This window comes from Mytilus californianus, unplaced genomic scaffold, assembly GCF_021869535.1.
Source record: "Mytilus californianus isolate M0D057914Y unplaced genomic scaffold, xbMytCali1.0.p SCAF_1, whole genome shotgun sequence".
NCBI classification, from domain to species: domain Eukaryota; kingdom Metazoa; phylum Mollusca; class Bivalvia; order Mytilida; family Mytilidae; genus Mytilus; species Mytilus californianus.
This window is the reverse complement of record NW_026262581.1, coordinates 84,002,945-84,009,204: the sequence shown is the minus strand read 5'-3', so window position 1 is coordinate 84,009,204 and position 6,260 is coordinate 84,002,945. Positions and strand designations below refer to the sequence as shown.

Here is a 6,260-nt window from a genome sequence, read left to right as displayed (position 1 = left end):
GAATTTTGAGGTAGCACAAGTCTCAAAAACTTTTAATAATTAAGAGTAACGGTACTACTACTAAATAGAGTTTAATGGCGACTACCCTTGCGGGTATTACGCCAGATTACCTTATATAAAAACATTTCAAATAAATGTTTTAAAATTTATTATTATTTAGGAATTAAGCTGTATTATATATTCATATTATAGTAAATTGTGAGTTTTTTTTTTTTTTTTTTTTTTCCCTTAAATTTAATCTTGATATTTAAATCTGAACTATGGTGTGTATTTTAATTATCTTAATTATCTTGTGGTTAATTTATAGTGAGAAGAAAAATTTTTGTGGACTTATTTTTCTGTTATTTGTAACTTAGCCTGCTTTGTTTATAAATATTAAATGATTTGGTAAGTAGGTGTGTTTGTTGTTTATACATGAGAACTGTAAGTATCAAATACTCTTGGATAGACATATCTGACTTTTCCAAATATGCAAATCCTAGAAGGGGTCTGACAGATTCCCGTACATGGTATATACATTAATACAATTATACCGCGGCTCGTACGTCCTTGGTAAATTGTGATTCTCTGTATAATGAATTTGACTAAAGATAGCACCTTCACTTATATTATAAAAGATTCTTGAACTTACGTTCTAGAAGAAAAATATATATAGTATTACCGTGTATGTATAATTAGGATCTATAAGATTAATGTATTGTTTTGACATTTTTGTGTGTAATAAATTGTGTTCATGTTTTGCAGTTATGTACAGTATAGATACCAGAGAGTGCTATCTTGGTAGTACTTGATTTAGTGTACTACTTTAAAAAAAAAAAAAACTTTCGTAAAAGTTTTAGTGTATATTGTCAAATTCAACGGGATTATATTTCTAATATTTAGAAATCATAAACTGATAAATGATACCTTCCAGCTCTGTTACAACTATTAAAAAGCCAATATTTAGAAATAAAAAAACTAAAAAAGGTAAATAATATATATCTACCAAATTATTTGTTTTTGGTGTCGCCCGTTTAGACTGGAGTTGTTTCCCTTGCACTGTAAAGAAATAAACATTGTAGGTAAATACTTGCAGCCGTGAAGCTACCACGTGGTAACCATGTGCTTCAAGTAGACACGTCGAGGAGGCTGTGAGCAAACAGTTCCAGCCCTAACGGATGATTTAGCAGCCGTGAATAGTAATGATAGACAATAATACTAATACAAGGTTAGTATTTACACGGTGCTTTGTTTTTGGTCGTTGTAAAATGTGCTGGTTGGTTCTTAAAATCATCATATACATGATATACATCACAAGGACCGGGGTTCTGGCAAGCCAGTGCCCTCAAAGAAAAATATCCCACAATAAGATAACTCATCTCGTCCGTCGACCCCATGTATAACCCTATCAATATTTTAGCTACGGTGTTTATCCATTGACAGCAGCTGAATCACATTCCTCATAGCAGCCTTCACAATAAACTTTTGAGTCCACAAGCCCGAAGCTCAGTTTTTTGAAAATTTTAGTTGGATTCTGTTGGCTTGTAGAGAAAAATTTTACAAGCCTGAAAGCAATTTTACAAGCCAATGCCGTAGGACTTGTGGTTAAGCGTGAAGACTGTCATAGTGTTAGTTGGGTACATATATATATACATGCAGTTAATTCTTGTTGTGAGGTTTGTGTCCCCAATTTGATTTGGGATGGACCGACGAGAGAGTGATTGTGAATGATGATTTCTGGGAGATATGTCAGACTCCTGTGGCATGATATTTTACATATGATCACATAGATATAGGAAGATGTGGTATGAGTGCCAATGTACATGTATTTATAAGAAAATTATAATAAAATCTACTTAATGCTAATTAATTTAATCAATTTTATTTTCATTTCCTTACATAGATTTTCTCATATCAAGAGTTCAATTAATCAGTTGTTACAAATGTTATTAGTATTTTGAATATTTGATATTTCTTGTCATACTTGTTAAAATCCATGGATTGTTGTCCAGTGACTAATATTTCATGTTTTGTTAAAAGTAATTTTACTAATGATTTACAAGTCCTAAAGTGTTTTTCATTTCTGTTTACCTATACTGATAATATCTGTAGGTATTCTCACCCTGACCATAGGTATCCTATTAGAATAATTATAAGCATGTTTTTACAAAGTTTAAACTAGAAACTAGAAATATATAGCTAGCTTTTTAGTATATTGATATTCTGAATAATTTTACTTTTATTGCATACCCGTGTTTATTAAATAATCCCATATTGGGATTAGTGTCTGTGAATATCCTGAAAATAAATTTTCGTCCACTTCTAAACATGTGTCACACAGTTCACTATTACATTTACCCATTGTGTATTTGAATTTATGAGTGAATATATAACTTGATCTAAGTTTAAATAGAGTTCTTTCTCTTTCTCTAGTACTCTTTGGTATAGTAATACAAAAGTTAACATTATTTTGAATAGTGTGTAGTTGTTTACTTTTTGTGTTATTTTCCCAGTATTGTTGCCACATTTTCTTTAGTAAATTTTTACATAAACATTTGATATCTTCTTTGTAAAGCGGTATATTAGTTATACATGTCTCTATTGATAGTGCCTTTTTAGCTACTGTGTCTGCCATTTCATTACCACTTAAACCCACATGACTGGGTATCCATTCTAAAAGGATATTCAAACCTAATTTGGAAAGTTTACTATATATATATTGAATGTCATATATTATTTGTGTTTTAAGTTTGAATATACTTCCTGTGATAGCTTTTAGTGCTGACAGTGAATCTACAAATATTACAGTATTTTCCGGTTGAAATTCTTCTAACCAATATAAAGATAAAAGTATGGCTGTCAATTCACACATAAATATTGAAACATGGTTTTGCAATTTAAAACCTTTGTTTACTTTAAGTTCTGGTACTACAAAAGCACATGCATTTGTGTTGTTTTCTGGATTCTTAGATCCATCTGTATATATTATTAAAAAATTACTATACTTGTTATCAATGAGGATATTTCCTTCACTTTTAATGAGGTGAGGACTATCCTTTTTAGTAATAATTTTTGTAAGTTCAGTTCTGACCTGTGTTTTTAGAACATGCCATGGTGGAGTTGGGAACTCTTTACATTTGTATACAGTATTAGTATCTACATTAAATTTATTCATAGTATCATGTGCAGTAACACACTATGGTGTTTGATTTTCCTTAATTTTTTCCTTATTAAATTCATATATAGCGTTTTCTTGTAAACTCTTTTTAGTTAGGTTTGTGTCATTGAGACTAAATATATTCATAAAAGACTTAGTAATAAGACTTTTTCTTCTCAACTCATATGGGGGGTCACCAATTTCAGTCTGTAATCCACTTATACTAACAGTTTTATGAGCACCTGCACATATTCTTAATGCTTGGGCTTGTATACTATCTAGTTTTTTCTTGACAGAGTGGGAGGCTGAGTTATACACTTCACAGCCATAATCAATCTTTGACCTTATCATTGATATATATATTGTTCTCAGGGTAGAACAGTTTGCACCCCATTTGGTACCAGTTAATAATTTCATGCAGTTCAACACTCTTGAACATCTACTTTCTATATATTGTACATGTTTTAACCATTTCAGCTTTGAATCAAAAATCATACCTAGAAACTTGACTTCTTTAACAAATGACAATATGGTTTCTCCAAGTTTAAGTTTAATACAAGGGGAACTACTCTTACTAAATATCATAGCTACAGTTTTTGTTTGTGATATGAGGAAACCCCATGTATCACACCAAGTACTAATTGTATCTATATCCTCTTGTATTCTTTTTTGTAGATATTTAGTGCTTTTACCAGATAACCATATGGCACTGTCATCAGAAAACTGTGACATAGCACAGTACTTTAAATTATTGGATATATCATTCACCATGATGTTAAATAGTGTAGGACTTAAACAACTACCCTGTGGTGTACCATTCTGAATTATAAATATTTCAGAGTAAGTATTATTAACTTTAACTTGTATTGTTCTGTCACTAAGAAAATCCTTTACCCATCCCAACATATTACCCCTTATACCTAGTGAAGCCATTTTTATTAATAACCCATTTTTCCAAAGCATATCAAATGCCTTTTGGAAGTCTATAAATACACCAACTGTGAAATGTTTTTTGAGAAATGCTTTGTGAATATCATTATCAATTCTAATTATCTGTTCCATAGTATTTCTATTTTTCCTAAATCCACTCTGATTTGGTGTGTAGAAATTATTTTTTTCTAGATACCACCGTAGTCTATTATTAACCATTTTCTCCATTATTTTTACAAAATTAGATGTAAGGGCTATTGGTCTATATGACTGTGGGTCTGTGGGGTTTTTTCCAGGTTTAAGTACTGGTGATATAATAGAATGTTTCCATTCACTTGGTAGTTTTTGTAAAAACCATACTCTATTTATAAAAAGTAATAACACAGACAGTGATTTGTCTGTAAATTGTTTAAACATAGAATATGTAATTTTATCTTTTCCAGGGGAGGTATCAGATGTATCACTGATAGCATCTTTTAATTCTTGTATAGTATATGGTTCATTATAACTATCAGAGTTATCCTTATAATAGTGTAATAATTTACAGTACTCCTTTTGAACTAAATCTTGTTTCTGAATTTTAAATTTTTTAGAGTAATTATCATCACTACTGACTTGGGCATAATTTGTAGCAAGTATATCAGCTTTGTCTTGTGTACATTCATATTTGGTGTTGTTATATAACAGGGTTGGTAAATTTAATTTTTTAAAAGTTTTACCCAACATTGATTTTACTTTTTTCCATACATCTGATAATTTAGTATCATTATTGAGCGAGTTCAATAGCTCTCCCAATACATAGCTTGTGCAGCTTTAATAGTTTTTCTGCATGCTCTTTCTTTTTCTCTATATGTAGTGAAATCAGTACCAAGACCTGTATGTTGGGCACGATTTTTACAAATGTTCCTTTCTTTTACATATTTAGTGCATTGAGGTGTCCACCATGGTTCTTGTGGTTTTTTTAGGTTTATTATTTTTTAATTTGACTGGGATGCACTCCCCAGCTATTTGGAGTATTTTGTTTGTTAGTCTTGAACATGTTTCTTCTATATTGTCAGAAATCATGTCAGGACTCAAATGTTCATTACATTTGCTGGAGAATGCCTCCCAGTCTGCTTTCTTATAATTATATACAGATTCAGTTTCATCAGTTTGCATTTGTTTATGACTAAAATTAATATTTACAACATGATGGTCACTGCCATAAGAACTAGTGAGGTCAACTGACCATGTTATTTTACTAGCTAGACTATAACTACAAAAAGACAAATCAATAGGTGCCAGTTCTAATGTACTGGGATTACACCTTGTACCTGTACCATCATTAAGAAGTACTATATCTTTATACTCAAGGAAAGAGAACAACTCTCTTCCCTTAGTATCTGTGTGTTTACCACCCCACATAGTGAGGTGGGCATTAAAGTCTCCACATAATAAAAATTTTCCCTCTATTTGGTCAAATATATTGTTATATTGTGGTAATTTGGTATCTGATGCTGTGTCATAAAGATTGACCAGTGTAATATTATTATTGTCAAAGTTAAATTTAATACATGATATTTCTAAATCACTATCAATATTATTTTTCAGATATGGGAGGTTTTCTCTGACATATATTGCTGTACCACCATGTGATTTAGTATTACGTACAGAAAAATCAGCTAATTTATAACCTATTACATGTGGATGGTCTTGTTCGTTTTTGCACCATGTTTCCTGGAAGCAAATTATATCAGGCTTTATTTGCGACATAGCTATATACTCGGCAGCATTATTGTGAATACCACGACAGTTCCAATGAACAATGCTAAACATGATGTTGTATATTAGTAAACTAGTAAAATTAGCCATTATAAGCACAGATATAACATATAACATGACTACTGTTACTATTTTATGATTTGTATAATACATTATAGCATTTCTGTTGTTACTCTATTGGCCAATTGGAGACCTTTCGAAACATCGTAATCAAATCCAAACATTTGTTTGGTTGCCATTGATACGAAACCAATAACTTTTTCTAAATTTAGTTCACTTGGTGGGGTTTGGGATGTAAGTATGTTAAGCATTGCAACACTTATAATTGGAATTACTTGGTCTATTATATTGGTGTTTTTATAACTTTTTTTAATATCAGTATGTTCAACTACTTGTTGCTGAACAACAGGTTTTGCTTAAGCATTAGCTTTAG

The 6,260-nt window shown here is 30.8% G+C and overlaps 1 long non-coding RNA gene across 1 annotated transcript; it reads left to right on the top strand.

Annotated features, from left to right (window-relative positions):
* Positions 1-864: 864 nt before the first annotated feature.
* On the top strand, positions 865-5,991 carry LOC127725144 (uncharacterized). The gene is made up of 3 exons (XR_007992782.1): positions 865-1,207; positions 3,812-3,976; positions 5,657-5,991. It is a non-coding gene; the product is annotated as an uncharacterized LOC127725144 (long non-coding RNA).
* The last annotated feature ends 269 nt before the right edge of the window (positions 5,992-6,260 follow it).